We start from the raw sequence: 19,545 nt of genomic DNA on the forward strand, positions 1-19,545 counted from the left end.
TTATAACAAATTGGTACTGCTATAAGAATAGACAAAAAGAACAATTAGATGAGACAGAAATTCCATGCATGTGTAGTCACTTCATTTATAATAAAAACAATACTAATGTGTAGTAAAAAAAAAAAAAAAAGAGTGATTCTTTCAATGGTTTTGGATCAACTCCATATCTATAACTGATTTAAAAAATTCTTGATCCTTACCTCAGACTATACCAAATTATCCATTCTAGATTAATGATTATCATAAATATGAATTATAAAACATACATTTAAAGAGAAAATACATAGTCTTTTGTAACGTAGGAAGAGGCAAAGATTTTTCTTAAGCAGGACACAAAAAATGCAAATTATTTTTGAAAATTAATATGCTGGACTATAATGAAATTGAGAAATGCTATTTAATAAAAGATATTGTTAAGAAAGCCTTCTTTGGTGACTCAGATGGTAAAGAATCTGCCTGCAATGCAGGAGACCCCTGTTGGATCCCTGAGTCAAGAAGATCCCCTGGAAAAGGGAATGGCTACCCACTCCAGTAGTCTTGCCTGGAGAATCCTATGGACAGAGGAGCCTGGCAGGCTACAGATCATGGGTCGCAAAGAGTTGTACACAAATGAGTGACTAACACTTTAGCTAGAATTGCTTAGGATCAGAAAAATTTTCTTCTGTGTTTTTCTCTGGGCTTCCCACATGGCTTAGTGATAAAGAGTCCACCTGCTGTTGCAGGAGATGTGGGTTCAGTCCCTGGGTTGGGATAATCCTCTGGAGGAGGAAATAGCAACCCAACGTCTGCATCTACCTAAAGAAACTCAAAAACAGCAAAATATATGAATCAATGATTTTTAAGACATGAAATATCAGACAACAAAGAACAGTGTGCCTGAGATCCATATAAATGGTATGAACTTTATAGTATTCCCAGGAGGAAAGAGTGCTCTAGGGAGAGCTTAGTAGACTTCCTGAGTAGGAGTGCCTTTGCTAAGAAACCAGAAAGACCATGGTGCCTAGAATTCTCAGAACAGATTATTGGAAAAAATATAGCTATGCAACAGGGGAACTCCAAAGATCTGCTTTGGAGAACACTTGAGAGAACCCTTGAGAGTTCGGTAGAGTACTGATGATCATATGCATATGTGGAAACTACCTAAGATGAGGGAAATAACTGACCAAAAAAAGTATTAGCAAGAAGAGAATCTAGCATTCACGTAAATCTGGAAAGTGTCTTTTCTCATCAGCAATGGTGGAGAAATGTGTAATTTACTAGGTATTGCACAGGTACCCCAAAGATTTTGCCTCAGCATTAGGGAATAATCATGCCTAAGCTGAATGTCATTGATACTACATAGAAAACTTCAAAAAAAAAAAAAAAAAGAGCAGGAGAGATCAAACTATTCATAGGTAACTCATCTATATCCCAGAACAAAGAATATAGGAGTTTAAAGATATCTAATTCACTACAGGGCTCATCTGTCCTATATAACTCAGTTGTGTATGACTCTTTGTGACCCCATGGACTGTAGCCTGCCAGGCTCCTCTGTCCATGGGATTCTCCAGGCAAAAATACTGAAGTGGGTTGCCATTTCCTTCTCCAGGGGATCTTCCCAACTCAGAGATCGAACCCAGGTCTCCGGCATTGCAGTCAGACTGTTTACCATCTGAGCCACCAGGGAATCACTATAGAGTAACTATGTCTGAATGCCAGACAGTTAACTTCACCTACAAGATAACTGTGTCTGGCATCCAGTTAGAAATTAATAAGCATCCGAAGAAACAGAAAAATGTGATTAATAAGAATTATCAACTAATTGAAACTGACAGAATAGATTCTGATATTACAATTTACTGATGAACCCCCTGCAGGACAGCAAAGGAGATGCAGACACGAAGAACAGAACTGTGGACACAGTGGGGCAGGAGAGGGTGAAACAAATTGAGAGAGTAGCATTGAAACATATACATTGCCATATATAAAGCAGCTAACTAGTGGGAAGCTGCTGCATAACACAGAGAGCTAAACCAGGTGTTCTGTGACAATATAGAGGGGTGGAGGTTATGGGGGGAGGTTCACAAGGGAGGGGACATATGTATACTTATGACTGATTCATGTTGTTGTATAGCAGAAAGCAACACAATACTGTAAAGTAATTATCCTCCAATTAAAAATAAATTTAAAAAGAAAAACAGCCATCAGACAATTATTATAGCAATATTATATATGATCCAAAAGCAAATAGAGAAGGTATAAAAGAGACCCAATCTAACTTGTAGAAATAAAAATACAACGGTTAACACAAAAATAATACTGGGAGGAATTAATAGCAGTTTAGATGTTGTAGAAGAAAAGATTAGTGTGCTTGAAGGCGAGACATAAAAACAATCCAAATTGGTACAGAAAGGAAAATGACTAAAAAAGTGCACTGATTAGGGGCACTGGTAGGCTTTGCCACTGAAAGGATCTCCTTAAAGGAGTTTCACATTTTGTATATAGGTATTTGGTGGTGATCATCCCCCCAAAAAGAGATGCAAAAACGCAAAATGGGTGTCTGACAAAGCCTTACAAATAGCTAAGAAAAAAAGAGAAGTGAAAGGCAAAGGAGAAAAGGAAAGATATACTCATCTGAATGAAGAGTTCCAAAGAATAGCAAAGGAGATAAGAAAGCCTTCCTAAGTGAACAATGGAAAGAAACAGAGGAAAACAATAGAATGCGAAAGACTAGCGATTTCTTCAAGTTAATTAGAGATACCAATGGAAGATTTCATGCAAGTTCAGTTCATTTCAGTTGCTCAGTTGTGTCTGATTCTTTGTGACCCCGTGGACCTCAGCATGCCAGGCTTCCCATCACCAACTCCTGGAGCATGCTCAAACTCATGTCCATCAGGTCAGTGATGCCATCCAACCATCTCATCCTCTGTCATCCCATTCTCCTCCTGTCTTCAATCTTTCTCAGAATCAAGTGTGTTTTTTTTTTTTCCTATTGAGTCAGTTCTTCACATCAGGAGGCCAAAATGTTGGAACTTCAGCATTAGTCCTTCCAATGAATATATAGGACTGATTTCCTTTAAGATTGACTGATTTGATATCCTTGTAGTCCATGCAAAGATGGGTACAATAAAGGACAGAAATGGTATACACATAACAGAAGCGGAAGATATTAAGAAGAGGTGGCAAGAATGCACAGAACTATACAAAAAAGATCTTAATGAGTCAGATAACCACCATGTGATTATCTCGTCTAGAGCCAGACATACTGGAGTGTGAAGTCAAGTGGGCTTTAGGAAGCATCACTATGACCAAAGCTAGTGGACTGATGGAATTCCAGCTGAGCTATTTCAAATCCTAAAACATGATTTGCAGATATTGACATGGAGTGCAGCTATTAAAGTGCTGCACTCAATATGCCAGCATATTTGGAAAACCCAGCAGTGGCCGCAGGACTAGAAAAGATCAATTCTCATTCCAATCCAAAATAAAGGTAATGCCAAAGAATGTTCAAACTACCACACAATTGCTCTCATTTCAAATGCTAGCAAAGTAATGGGCAAAATTCTCCAAGCTAGGCTTCAGCAATACATGAACCAAGAATTTCCAGATGTTCAAGCTGAATTATAAAAAGACAGGGGAACAAGAAATCAAATCGCCAACATCTGCTGATCATACGAAAAGCAAGAGAATTCCAGAAAAACATCTACTTCTGCTTCATTGACTACTCTAAAGACTTTGACTATGTGGACTACAGCAAACTGTGGAAAATTCAAGAGTTGGAAATACCAGACCACCTGACCTGCCTCCTGAGAAATCTGTATGCAGGTCAAGAAGCAACATTTAGAACAAGAAATGGAAAATAAGACTGGTTCAAAATTGGGAAAGGAGTACATCAAGGCTGTATATTGTCACTCTTCTTATTTAACTTATATACAGAGTACATCATGAGAAACGCTAGGCTGGAGGAATCACAAGCTGGAATCAAGATTGCCAGGAGAAATATCAATAACCTCAGGTATGCAGATAATACCACCTTTATGGCAGAATATGAAGAGGAACTAAAGAGCCTCTTGATGAAGGTGAAAAAGGAGAGTGAAAAAACTGGTTTAAAATTCAATATTAAAAAAAAAAAAAAGATCATGGCATCTGGTCCCATCACTTTATAGCAAATAGATGGGGAAACAATGAAAACAGTGTTAGATTTTTTTTGGGGGGGTGCTCCAAAATTACTGTAAATGGTGACTGTAGCTATGCTCCTTGGAATAAAAACTGTGACAAACCTAGACAGCCTATTAAAAAGCAGACATTACTTTGCCAACAAAGGTCTATCTAGTCAAGGCTATTTTTTTTTTTTTTTCCTGGTAGTCATGTGCAGATGTGAACTTTCTTTATGGTTCAACCCTCGTGTCTGCTTGTTTTGCTGTTATGCTATCCTGATTGCTTAACACTGGAAAAAAATCCCCTGCCTGGATCAAGTTAATTTGTTTGTAAGAGAAGGAATGAGACTTCAACATATATTTATTCCTGCATCTGAAGTACCAAAACAGCAGAAAGACTCCCTCATAGTATTCATCTCAACACCAAGACCCAGCTTCACCCACTTGCTTGCAGGCTCTAATGCTGGAGACCTCACACCAAACAACGAGTAAGGCAGGAACACAGTCCTACTCATCAGCAAATTGGCTGCCTAAAGTCATACTAAGCTCACAGACAACCCAAAACACACCCCTTGATGCAGCCCTTCCCATAAGATGGAAAAAATTCAGCTCCATCCACCAGAGCTTAGACACCAGTCTCCATCACCAGGAAGCCTACAAAAGCTGCTGGACCAACTTCACCCATCATGGTGGAGACAACAGAAAGAAGAGGAATGTCAAGCCTGAAGCTTGTGGAAAAGAGACCATAAACACAGCAAGTTAGACAAAATGAGACCACAGAGAAAAATGCTGCAGACAAAGAAGCGAGTTCAAAACCCATAAGACTAAATAAATGTAGACGAATTAGGCAATCTACCTGAAAAAGAATTCAGAGTAATGATAGTAAATATGATCTGAAATCTTAGAAATAAAATAGAACACAGATCAAGAAGATACAAAAAAATGTTTCACAAGGACCTAGAAGAACTAAATTACAAACAGTGGTGAGCAACACAATAACTGAAATGAAAAAATAAACTAGAAGGAATCAATAGTGGAATAACTGAAACAGAAGAACAGATAAATGAGCTGGAAGATAAAATGGTGTAAATAACTGCCATGGAGCAGAATAAAGAATGAAAAGAAATAAGGACAGTCTTACAGACCTCTGGGACAACATTATACACACCAACATTCAAATTATAGGACTCCAGAAGAAAAAAAAGAAAGAGTCTGAGAAAATATTTGAAGACATTATAGTCAAAAATTTCCCTAAATGGGAAAGGAAAGTCAACCAAGTCCAGGAAGCACAGAGAGTCCCATAAAGGACAAACAAAAGGAGAAATATGCCAAGACACATATTAATCAAACCAACAAAAGTAAAGTACAAAGGAAAAATATTAAAGGCAAAGGAAAATTGACAAATAACATACAACTTTCCAAGACTGAACCAGGAAGAAATATAAAATACGAACTTGACTAATTACAAGTAATGAAAATAAAGCTGTAATTAGAAATCTTCTAACAAACAAAAGTCCAAGATCAGATGGCTTCACAGGAGAATTTTGTCAAACATCTAGAGAAGTGCTAGCAACTATCTTTCTCAAACTCTTCCAAAATATTGAAGATATAGGAGTACTGCTGAACTCATTTTATGATGCCACCATTACCTTGATACCAAAGTTATAGATCAATATCATCAATGAACATGGATGCAAAAATCCTTAACAAAATACCAGCAAACCGAATCCAACAAACTGAATCCAACAACACATTAAATGAATCATACAGAATTATGTTGATAAGTGGACACCCTTATCTTGTTCGTGATCTTAGTGGGAAAGCTTTCACTTTTTCACCATTGAGAATGTTTGCTGTACGCTTATGATATATGGCCTTTATTATGTTGTGGTAGGTTCCTTCTATGCCCATTTTTTTTGAAGAGTTTTAATCATAAACTGGTGCTGAATTTTGTCAAAGGCTTTTTCTGCAACTATTGAGATTATCATCTGGCTTTTGACTTTCAATTTGTTAATATGGTGTATCACATTGATTGATTTACATACATTGAAGAATCCTTGCATCCCTGGAATAAACCTAACTTGATCATGGTGAATGAGCTTTTTGATGTGTTGCTGAATTCTGTTTGCTAAAATTTTGTTAAGGATTTTTGCATCTATGTTCATCAGTGATGCTGGCCTGTAGTTTTCTTTTTTTATGTGTTGTTTTTGTCTGGTTTTGATATCGGGGGTAATTATTCAGCATAGTTCTGGAAGTCCTAGCTACAGCAATCAGAGAAGAAAAAGAAATAAAGGAATCCCGATCGGAAAAGGAGAAGCAAAGCTCTCATTGTTTGCAGATGAAATGATATTGTACATAGAAAACCCTAAAGATAGTATCAGAAAATTATTAGAGCTAATCAGTGAATTTAGCGAAATTGCAGGATATAAAATCAATACACAGAAATCACTTGCAATTCTATACCCTAACAGTGAAAAATCAGAAAAAGAAATTAAGGAATCAACCCCATTCACCAATGAAACAAAAAGAATTAAATATCTAGGAATAAACTTACCTAAGGAGACAAAAGAACAGAAAATTATAAGACACACTAATGAAAGAAATCAAAGATGACATAAACAAATGGAGAGATATTCCTTGTTCCTGGGTAGGAAGAATCAATATTGTGAAAATGATTATACTACCAAATGCAATCTACACATTCAATGTGATACCTATCAAATTACCGTTGATGTTTTTCACAGAACTAGAACAAAAAAATTCAGAATTCATATGGAAATACAAAAGACCATGAATAGCCCAAACAGTCTTGAGAAAGAAGAATGGAGCTGGAGGAATCAACCTTTCTGGCTACTGATTATACTACAAAGCTACAGTCATCAAGACAGTATGGTACTGACACAAAAACAGAAATATAGGCCAATGGAATAAGATATAAAGCCCAGAAATAAACCCATGCTCCTATGGGTACTTTATTTTTGATAAAGGTGGCAAGAACATACAATGGAGCAAAGACAGCCTCTTCAATAAATGGTGCTGGGAAAACTTGACAGCTACATGTAAAATAATTAAATTAGAATACTTCCTAACACCATACACAAAGATAAACTCAGAGTGGATTAAAGCCCTAAATGTACTACCAGAAACTATAGAACTCTTAGAAAAAAATGTAGGCAGAACACTAGTCATAAATCAAAGCAAGATCCTCTATGACCCACCTCCTAGAGTAACAGGAATAAAAATAAAAGTAAACAAGTGGGACCTGATTAAATTTAAAAGCTTTTGCACAGCAAGGAAGCTATAAGCAAGGTGAAAAAACAACCCTTAGAATGGGACAAAATAATAGCAAATGAAACAACTGACAAAGGATTAATTTCCAAAACAAACAAGCAGCTCATACAACTCAATACCAGAAAAACAAACAACCCAATCAAAAAGTGGGAGAAAGACCTAAACAGACATTTCTCCAAAGAAGACATACAGATAGCTAACAAACACATGAGAAGATGCTCAACATTGCTAATTATTAGATAAATGAAAATCAAAACTACAATGAGATATCACCTCACACCAGTCAGAATGGCCATCATCAAAAAGTCTACAAACAGTAAATTCTGGAGAGGGTATTGATAAAGAGGAATGCTCTTGCACTGTCGGTGGGAACATAAATTGATACAGCCACTATGAAAGGTAGTATGGAAATTCCTTTAAAAACTAGGACTAAAACCACCATATGACCCAGCAATCCCACTCCTAGGCATATACCCTGAGGAAACCAATATTGAAAAGGATGCATGTATACCATTGTTCATTGCAGCACTATTTACAATAGCTGGAACATGGAAGCAACTTAGATGGCCATCGACAGATGAATGGATAAAGAAGTTTTGGTACATATACACAACGGGATATTACTCTGCTATAAAATGGAACACATTTGAGTCAGTTCTTATGAGGTGGATGAACATAGAACGTATTACACAGAGTGAAGTAAGTCAGAAAGGAAGATAAATATATTCTAACATACATATGGAATCTAGAAAAATGGTACTGAAGAATTTATTTACAGGGAAGCAATGGATAAACAGACAGAAAGAATAGATGTATGGACATGGGGAGAGGGGAGCAGAGGGTGAGATGTATGAAAAGGGTAACATGGAAACTTATATTACCACATGTAAAGCAGATAGCCAACAGGAATTTGCTGTATGGCTCAGAAAACTCAAACAAGGGTTCTGTATCAACATAGAGGGATGGGACTGGGAGGGAGATGGGAGTGAGTTTCAAAAGGGAGGCAATATATGTATACCTATGGCTGAGTCATGTTGAGATTTGACAGAAAAGAACAAAATTCTGTAAAACAATTATCCTTCAATTAAAAAATTAATAAAATTTTAAAACTAAAAAAAAAAGGATTATACACTATGATGAAGTGGGGTTTATCCCACAGATGTAAAGATTCTTCAATGTGATGCAATACATTAACAAATCGATGTATATACATATTATATACATGCATGTATATTATCAAATAGGATAAATGTGAATGGTGGGTGTATCTTTACAGATAACAAAATTACAGTAAATAATTTTAACAGTCATGTTTATTTTTATTTTTATTTTTAACTTTGATGTGAACATTGATGTTTCATTCTTGCAGACCCTCTTTCTGATCTTCCCTTCTTTTGTTTCTCACTTGGTAAAAACTTCTCATTTTTCAAAGACTTTCGTGTCAACCATAACGTGTTTGCTGTGCTTAGTCACTCAGTTGTGTCTGACTCTTTGTGACCCCATGGGCTGCAGCCCGCCAGACTCCTCTGTCCATGGGGATTCTACAGGCAAGAATACTGGAGTGGGTTGCCATGCCTTCCTCGATGGGATCTTCCCAACCGAAGGATTGAACCCAGGTCTCCTGCATCACAGGTGGATTCTTTACCGTCTGAGCCACCAGGGAAGCCAGTAAAGTGCTTACCATTCCAAATCATGTACAATTAACCCCTCACTGTTGTGTTCCTAATTAATTAATTAATTAATGTTGTGTCCCTAATTAATGTTGTGTCCCTAATTAATGTTGGTATAAGAATATCTATGACAGCTTTTTACTCATTATTAAGATAATGTCTATTTGTTCTTTGAGGTGTTTTTTTTTTTTAAGGTAATGGCTGTGTCTTCTATGGGCTTTCCTGGGGGCTCAGCTGTTAGAGAATCCACCTGCAATGCAGGAGACCTGTCTCCTATATATAGCATATGATATATTCTTGGTAAATAAGTACGGCTACCAAATTTTCATGTGTGCATAAGCAGGGTCTAAACATACAATTACATCATTTAGTGATTCACTCATTTTTCATCCATTCAGAATGGCCATACACAGTGAATGAAAGCTCTGAAGTCACTACTATGGCTGAACTTCCTGCCTTTGTAAGTTGTTCACTGAGTGATCTTGGGCAATTTATTTAAACTTCCTGAGTCTCAGTTTTCTCATCTGAAAATAGGGATACTAATAGTGCCTAATGCATAGAGACAAACTGAGCAGTACATGAGTAATGTGTATAAGTTGTCTGACTGACTGACACTGACATAGGAAACACTCAAACATGTTAACTATGTTAACTTTTATTCAAAAAACCTGAGGTGGGATTTTACTCTGCCAGACACTGAAATATCATATGGTGCATTTTAAGTTTTCAAGGAACTCATAAGCTAATGCAGGAGAAGGACAAACATGATAAATAATGAATAGTATGGATAAAATCCTATGGGAGCACAGAGGGAGAGCAGACAATATCCTGGCTATTTAGAAAAGGCATTGTTTGAGAAGACAGTTGACAGAAATATGAGTGTATGTCAGTGTGAGAATGAGGGTGTGACAGGGCAGTACAAATGGAGAGAGCTGAATGCCCAAAGACGTGATAATGTGAGAAGCAAGATATGGGATATTGGAGAAGGTTGAGAAATGGAGAGGCAGAAAAACTTAAATGAATACAATCACAAGACAAAAGAGTTGTCACATGCCTCTGTATAGAAACAGTTCCTGATCTGAAGTTACGTAAGCCATTTGTGAGTGGCAGCCTTGTATATAACTGAACAAAACACTCAAAAACACAGATTTCTTTATTATAAACTCATATAACACTTCCTAGAACATGCCCGAGCACAGGCAGCTAGAAGGTACCATGGGACCAAATAAACTCTTTTGACATAGCTGAATAAAGAAAGGGCAAAAATTGGATATGTTACATCAAAAATAAATCAGACTTCCATTAGAGCTACTAATTTTCAAAAGATTCAGTTTAAAACTAATAAAGTAGAAGCAAAATGAGCTGATTTAAATTTCACCTTCTCTCACTTTTTTATCCAACCCTATTAGAAGTGCTAATATCCATAGGACTATAAAATGGCCTAAAGACCTCTTGTTGGAGGAATAAAATGAGGATAATAAGGGCAAATTGAATAAATTGCATCTGGAAAATAGGGAGTTACTTGAGAACTCAACAGAACTTTACAGTTCTCCTATATTTGAACCACTCTTTATATTTAACCTATCGTTTTAGTGTAATTTTTCAAGTGAAATAAATGAACTAGAAATAATTTCTAGTTGGAATGAAGTGCGAATGGTGAAGCCACAATATAAAATCCATTTTCAGATGAAGCTAAATTCTGACACCCGAGTTTCCATGTAGTTATTATTCTATAGAAACAAAACATAATTTGGCATCCACAGACCTATGTAATGCCATGACACTGTAACTGAATTTTTATAAACTCAGTATTTTTATCCTTTGTTAGTTTAGTCAAGTTATATCTGAGCAAATGCCATATTTTTCATTCTAAAGAATAAGATTGAGGTGATAAATTGGAATTCTGGGTAGTTGATATCCATTTTTCCTGTTGCTAAAAGCTATTACTCTCCCAGACAACAGACTATATGCTTTTAACCAAATAATGCCATATTCCCTACCCACCATAGGAAGTAGCAGATTACAGAAACACAAAAGAGCATGTGGTTTATTGATTAAGAATGCGAACTTGGAGTTTTTTCCCAGCTTTGTCACTCACTAGTTGAGTATTCTGGAGAAGGCAATGGCACCCTACTCCAGTACTCTTGCCTGGAAACTCCCATGGATGGAGGAGCCTGGTAGGCTGCAGTCCATGGGGTCGGGAAGAGTCAGACACAACTGAGCGACTTTACTTTCACTTTTCACTTTCCTGCATTGGAGAAGGAAATGGCAACCCACTCCAGCGTTCTTGCCTGGAGAATCCCAGGGACGGGGAGCCTGGTGGGCTGCTGTCTGCAGGGTTGCACAGAGTCAGACACGATTGAAACGACTTAGCAGCAGCAGCAGCAGCAACAGTTTAGTATTCAGTCTGAGGCAGTTTCCACAATCTGCTCTTTGTTTTTTGCATCTGTAGAATGGGGATAACAATACTACCTACCTCATAAGGTGGTTACAAATATTTGATATGATAAGTGATAAAGCACTTAGAACAGTGTTAGACTGAAGTTTATGCTCAATATGTACTTCCTTTTAGCTACGATTTTATGCCTAGCTCTTCAGACAGAAAATTGACCAGCTGTCAAATGCAGTATTTATGGTATTCCTGCTGTTGTGTTAACTGGAATCATCTGCCCCAGGCTGCCCGGTGCCTACTGCAGATCCTACAAGTTTTTGAAGGCTCAAGTTTGGCTTTGGGCTATCTTGCTAATGAAGAGGTTCCTGAATTCTTCCAACGCTTCCTGTATATTTCAGCTCCTAACTCCTTTCTCTATATTTGTAATAACGATTACCCAATTAGCATTTGATTCTGGGTCATACATATTTTTCCCCTCTCAACTGTCCTATAGACTCTTAGTATATACATGCTGCTGCTGCTGCTAAGTCGCTGGGACTCTCCAGGCAAGAACACTGGAGTGGGTTGCCATTTCCTTCTCCAATGCATCAAAGTAAAAAGTGAAAGTGAAGTCGCTCAGTTGTGTCCGACTCTTCGCGACCCCATGGACTGCAACCTATCAGGTTCCTCTGCCCATGGGATTTTCCAGGCAAGAGTACTGGAGTGGGTTGCCATTGCCTTCTCCAATATATATACATGGACTTATGTTAATAGTAGTTAGGATGTATTGAGTCATTGATATCTACCAGGCATGGTGCTAAATGTTTGATGTATATACTCTTTGTCTTTCTGCCAAGAAGCTTTGATGGAGATTCTACTCATGTACTCATTTTGTAGGCAAAGAAACGAAGGTTCAAAAGTTAAATAAAACATCTGCTTCCATAGTTTATGAGGGATGTAGCTGTGATATGTGTTTACAACAGCTCTTAGGATCAGATATCCAGAGCCTGAGATACATGGCCTTTGCTTCTTATGGAGATTTGAGTCATGTGAAATGGATTAATATTCAATTGCTTTTGATCTAAAAATACTACAAATTTCAAATAATATTATTTAGCTATGCATAAAGAAGTTGCTTAACAAAAGCTTGTTTTATTTTTATTATGTACCTAAAGGTTAAATGGCTCCCCTTCTCTACCATTACTTGGTAATCTTCCCATTTTATTCCTTTTCTGTTTGATTGTTGAGCCAAACTATTGTGATATGAACTTATCTAATCAAATATAATTAAGACCAATTGAAATCTTAGTTCCTTTTCAACAGAATGTATTCAATTTTTAACTAATATAAGATTTCCATTATCAATTTACATAGATTTGTATGATCAATAGTAAAAACAAGTTAATTTGTACAAAAAGCAATATAAACTAAAGCCTTTCCAAGTTTTATTATGATTAAGCCTCATTGTTTTTCTCCTTTGAGTCTTTCCTAGTAACAGAGCCATTGACTGGTTTCCTTTGCCATTTTCCAGTTGCTGAGAAATCACAACAAATCATCATTTGGTCTTTCACTACCTTTCAATACACTAGTTAGAGATGGTAAGATGGCACATATGTTAATTACATACTCAAACACTTATATATATTTTTCAAAACAGTATATATTTTGCAAAATTATGAGCAATCATGTAGAAGCAATGGAGAAATTCAGGAAAAAAGGTGGAGATCCACATTCTATCATTAACTAATATGAAATCTGGTGCAAGAAATGTATTCTTTTTGAACTTGAGTTTGTTCATGTGTAAAATGGAAACCATTGTACTCAACTCAAAAATAATTTGTGTAGGATTGGATTGTGAATTTTTTTAATAAACTATCAGAGTCTATGCAATGTCTATCCCTTTCCCCAAACTCTCAAATTATATCCGTCTATTTTAGTTTTCTGACTTACAGCAAACTTATTGTTGATCTAACAGTAGAGGCAGAAATGACCACCAGATGATTATGGGGACCTCTCTAATGTGTAGCTGACATGCCTTTACATCATTGTAATCCCCAAATCTATCACTTAAGCCTACATTGATATTGCTATAGTGGATCTACAAAAAATATGAAGAATTTAATGAAACTTCACTTTCAATTGGTTTTTGAGAACACTTCCATGTCTCTGAAGAAGTTAGTTCATCTTTAGGCTAGTTAGCTTGAAAAAATTTTAAGAATATTTTTGATAATATAGATTAAATTTCTTGTTATTAATGTTTCATGTGCTCTTTCAGTCTATGCTATTTATTTTGTTCTAAGTGAAGGAAAACATCCACTTTGTAAGAGGTGAGAAATAAATTATTTTATAGATACAAAAGATATAACTTCTAATAATCTATATTCTCATATTAGTTTTGATGCAGCTGGGCTATGCTACAGATATGATGGTCCTTCCTGTTCTATCCAAGGAAAGAAGAGTTTTGAATCTCCTTGTCACATGATGGATGTGAGTGATTTTCCTGAGCAAGCTCCACTTTTCATTCTAGAAGAAGAACATAGTTAAGCATATCAACTTTGATACACCTCCTTTAACAATTTCAAATTGGGCAATGTTGCTTTAATAACCCACACCTGGTTAAGATCTCTGTTCCATTGAATTCACACTGCAGTAATGAGCCCTGAACATCAGGTATAGAACATAATGAGAACAATGCAATTAATCACCAAATCGTGCTCAATTTCAGTAACATGAAAATTTGTCTTACTTTTTTTCTCCCTAGAAATAATATTTTATGTAGTGGAAAAGGTAGGTAAGGTTTCAGTGATGAACAAAAAAGTGTTCTCAGGTTTAAAAAAAGCTAACAGTCAGCAGGCCACATGAAGGTGAATGCATAAACCAAATACCTATACCGTCTGTTATAGAAAATTAACAGAAATTAAGTGGCACACACTTATAAAAATATATTCTTTCACAGCATGCTAAAGCATATTTTAATAATTAAATTTCTGAAAAAGATAATAAAATTTATTAGATATTAAGAAATCTTAACATTAAGTAAAACATGGGAGATTCTGGTTTTGTGGGGGAAAACATACACACAAACAAACTTCTAGGCAGGTAAATCTATAGCTGTAATTATTAAAAACAAAACATCTTGGCTGAATATCTAGAAAGTCAGGCACACAGGTCACTAGTTATTTGTGTGTTATAGGAAGACTCACTCAATCTCTGTTGGTTGGTATGTCTTCTCACCTGTAAAAAATAAAGCAGTGAGACATTAAGTAAAGCAGAGTTTAAGAAAGTTCAATTCTAAGGCTCATGGAATTTGGGTAAAGAGTAGAAATTGCAATGGATAGTAATTTATCCCATTCACCTGTTTCATGTAGAAATTTTAGTGAAAGTAATGGGAGAAAAACACATTTGTAAAGATTTACTTTTTTAGTGGGCTATACTCCCTTGCTGTCATTAAGCCCTGACATACTACTTGGGTATACTAAATACAAGCGAAAGAGACTTGAATCTCTACTTTAATATTTAAGTAGGACATGGCCAGTTGTCTTGAAATTGACACAAGGCCCACATATTTATGACTACACATATTTCTGAATAAGACAGTTCATTAAGGACTGTCATTTGAAAAACAGGTGCAATGAGTCCACCTGCAAAATTAGTTTATGTGCACATTTCCTGTAATAATAAAAACAAATTGGGCGTTTAGGCACTAGCTATGCATTTTTTGTAGATATGCTCTTCTTTTATAATTAAAAAACATTTCCCATGTATAATTTAGCATCTATATGTGGTATAAGCCCTGTTCTTTCCACTCACTTTAGGAACAGTTAGTATGAAGGGCTACTATCCTTTATAGAGTGAACACTTTTCTGAGATCAAAAATGACAATGTGTTTCACACAATTTGCAGACCAGTTGACATGGCTGCATTCCTGATTTTAATTTAACAGTGTCATGAACACTTACTTTTTCAATTTCAACTAAGGTAACCAGGCAGGAAATTCAAATGAGTAAAAGTAGTGATTGATGCAGAGGATGACTTTTGACATATTTAAAATACAACTTCAAGCTTGAGTTTGATGCTCTAAACTAATTTCAGGCTACCTGGAATAGAATTTCATTTAGCTTAAGCAAACAATGTGTGCAAGGACTTTTTAAATGTAAGGACTTAAAAAAAAAAAAAACTATTTGGTTGAGCAGTACACTACAAATCCCATAAAATGGGGATACTACAATTGTTTGAGCAGACATGATGAGATGATTCCTTGCAATAGTCATCACATCATGCATTTGAGAAAGATTATATTACCATCATTTTTCAAATGAGAAAAGTGAAGATCAGAGAGATGAAGTCATTTGCGTAAGGCTGCATAGCTGATAAAACTTCAGCATTGGAATTGAAAATTGGACAACTGATTGATGTCACCACTTTTCAATAAAGGACTTTCAGATATTTTGTAAATAATTGAGATAGATAGACAGATAAAGAATTGTTTTTAAGCATGTTCTAAACCCAATTTATGAACAGCCCCTTTCTGAGTAAAATCAGGGATTGAACAAACAAGATTGTTACTGAACTCAGGTTCAGCTGCTCATTGCTCAAGAATCCCAAACTGAGAGACAGTGTTGGGTAAAAGGAAAAATAATTTTATTGAGGAAGCCAGAAATCCTGCAGAGAAAGTGGACTCAGGTCCCAAGAACATACTCCCCTTTGTCAATCAGGAGCTTTTAAAAGGGAGCTTCAGGGTCGCATAGGTGGGGTGGGGTGGACATCTACATGCAGAACAGCCTAGACAGCTCCAACAATCTTCTTAAAACTCGCCATGAGGTGGTCTGATTATTATCTTGATTGTTTTAAGTACAGTTAATCTTCTAAGGCAGGGTTTTTTGGTTCCCATTTCCATGAGGCTAGTTCTTAGATTGTGCAGGATGGAGAAATGCATGTCATGGCTACAGCCTGGTCATCATGTAGCTAACTTCTTTCACTGGTGAGGGTTTTAGTATCTGCAAAATGTCTAAAATGACATGGCTCAAAATATTATCTAGAACCTTTAAGAAGGAACTAAAGGTCTTTAAACATTTTAGTGGCTAAACCAAAATTATTTTATCTTGCTTGACAATTTTCCTTTCTTTCTGTAGTTTCTCACTTCTCTGATTAAATTTAACCTTTGGAACTTGGGGAAGGCCTAGGAGACTAAAGTTTTCCTAGAAATAAGAGGCAATTGGAGGACAGGAGAAGGGATGCCCTGTCCCAGAAAGGCCCCATATGGTCCTGCTCAGTTGCAAGATGATTTCATATTATTCATAGGTCTTTCTTTCTATGCTTAGTGCATGGAGTGGGTAAAGGGCTTTACGGATAAGCATCAACTTTCAGCTGAGTGGCACCTCCTGCTAGAAATGTTGGAGAACTGTGCTGTGGAAAAATCGCACAGTAGTTCTGGAAGCAGGATAGGTTGAAATCTATGTGAAGTGTTAATGAGTGTCACTTCCTTTCAATCATTAATACATTTGAAAAAGAATAAATAAATTAGAAGATGGATGCTTTCTCCAAGGTATGGTGACAATATCATAGGAAAGACAACTCTGGTCATCTAATTTTGAAATTAATCATGCCTTCTGGAATAACAATTGTAATTACATTCACTTCAATTTTATTTCAAAAGAAAGAAAAAAAAAATCTCAGTACTAACATAACATCAACACTTTTCTTTTCTTTTCTCCAGAAATCACTCTAACACTATTGTGATGATATCTAGGATTGTAAAAAAAATCCAGACAATGCCCTTTATTTAAAAAAATAATAATAATAATTTTATCAATAGTAATCATGCTTTCGTTTAATGCCCTTTGTATTGTCCCATTTCTGTATTCTTATTCTTGGCCTCATGGGACAAGCCACAGGCAGATTATGATGTAATATGGTGCAGCAAAAGTTATTAAAAGTGGTGAAATAAAATGCTGACTGTGACCCATGGTCATGGGTGCTTTATGTGTTTTCACAGGTGTAAGTCTTTTTCAGAAATTTTCTTAAGTTTAGTTAATTTTTTTTTATGAATTCTTAATAAATGCTTCAATATTCATTAAAATAGTAATAAGGACTATTTTAAAAGTCAGCTTTGTCACTTCTCTCCCGAAGGAGAGCAAGCACAGGGAATATCATTTAACTGGGTCTCTGAGCCTAAATGATGGGGTCACCCTTGTAAACAGATCTTAGAATACGAAAATATTGTTTACAATATGTAGTATTTGACCATCATTGCATTTCCAAGCAGCTTATAAACTTTATGGAAAAGACTTTATTAATCAATTTACCACCTCTTAGAAGTAAGCATGGGGTAAAGTATTTTAACTACTGCTTGAGACCAACTTCTGGTATATTTTCCTTCTGAACTCTGATTGGAGCCCTGGTTGACTTTAGAGTTGTGGTGACCGGCTTTGGGTGAAATGTGAAGTGAGTGACTTTGCATTTGAAAGTGGTTCATTAGAACTTGTGAAGAGTTTTGAATAGAAGGGTCTGGAGAGGACATTGGATATACTCCTCCATTACTTTGCCCCAGTCTCCTGAGCTACCCCAGAAATAGGATAATCTGTCCTAAAATAGAAATATGTTAATATCAAGTTGACAGTACATTATAGATTACAAAATCCATGAAGGGAAATGATATTGCTTTAGTTTACCACTGAATATCACAGTAGGAGTTCTACAAATATTTATTGAATACATAAATTAATGAGTAAATAATAAGTTAAGACATACTGACCATACACTGTCTTTCAAGCATAAGTCTGTTGGAGTGTGCAAATATATTCATTAATTAATAGAGTCTAATAATTAATAACAATAGTAATAAATTCAAGGGAAAACTGCATAATTAATTTTCTTATAGTAATTCCAATAGCTTACAGTTTTGTGAGGAAATATTTCCTTCTGCCTGAGCTAAACTTTTATATTCTTTTCATTTTTGTGTTCATTCAAGAAGGGAAATATTAGCTAAAAATACCTTAAATAGTTTATGAATATAAGAAAAAAGGAAGATGGGCACTTTGAGGACTTAATATAAACATTATTTCTATAAAAACATAAATAACATTTAAATACAGAGTAATGTGAAAATAATTTTATTTAAAATTGTGTGTGTATGCATACATGCTCAGTCATGTTTGACTTTTTGCAACCCAATGGACTCTTTACGATCCTATGACTGTAGCCTGCCAGGCTCCTCTGTCCACGGGGATTCTCCAGGCGAGAGTGTTGGCTGGGTTGCCATGCCCTCCTCCACTGTTCTTCAAGGTCTGTATAGTCAAAGCTGTGTTTTTTCCTGTAGTCATGTATATGTGTAACAGTTGGACCATAAAGAAAACTGAGCACTGAAGAATTGATGCTTTTGAACTGTATTGCTGGAGAAGACTTGTGAGTCCCTTAGACTGCAAGGAGATCAAGCCAGTCAATTCTAAAGGAAATCAGTCCTGCATATTCATTGGAAGGACTGATTTTGAAGCTGAAGCTCCAATATTTTGGCCACCTGATGTGAAGAACTGACTCATTGGAAAAGATTCTGACGCTGGGAAAGATTGAGGTTGGGAGGAGACATGGATGACAGAGGATGAGATGGTTGGATGGCATCACTGACTCGATGGATATGAGTTTGAGCAAGCTCCAGGAGTTGGTGATAGATAGGGAAGCTTAGCATGTGACCATGGGGTCACAAAGAGTCAGACAGAACTAAATGACTCAATTAAACTGAATGAGATCTTTAAAGGCATCTGAATGAGATCTTTAAAGGCATCTGATATCAATGGTTCCGAGCAATTTGAGCAAAACAAACTCATGTCAGAAATAATGCATGTACCTTCCTTTCATGGTAAAACCAAAGATATTCATGACACTGTCTTTGTCCCAAGAAACGTGTCATCTGAAAGTAAGAGGATAGAAGGAGCAATTGCCTTAGTATTTTTTGGTTTGTAATAAGCCAACCACTCTAAGACAGGCCTAACATAACCAACGAGTGCAAATGGGTACTGTAACTTTGAAGTTAATTCATTTAAAAAATAGGAATTTGCAAAAAGCATATTAAAATCTCTCT

This window comes from Ovis canadensis, chromosome 1 (assembly GCF_042477335.2).
Source record: "Ovis canadensis isolate MfBH-ARS-UI-01 breed Bighorn chromosome 1, ARS-UI_OviCan_v2, whole genome shotgun sequence".
NCBI classification, from domain to species: domain Eukaryota; kingdom Metazoa; phylum Chordata; class Mammalia; order Artiodactyla; family Bovidae; genus Ovis; species Ovis canadensis.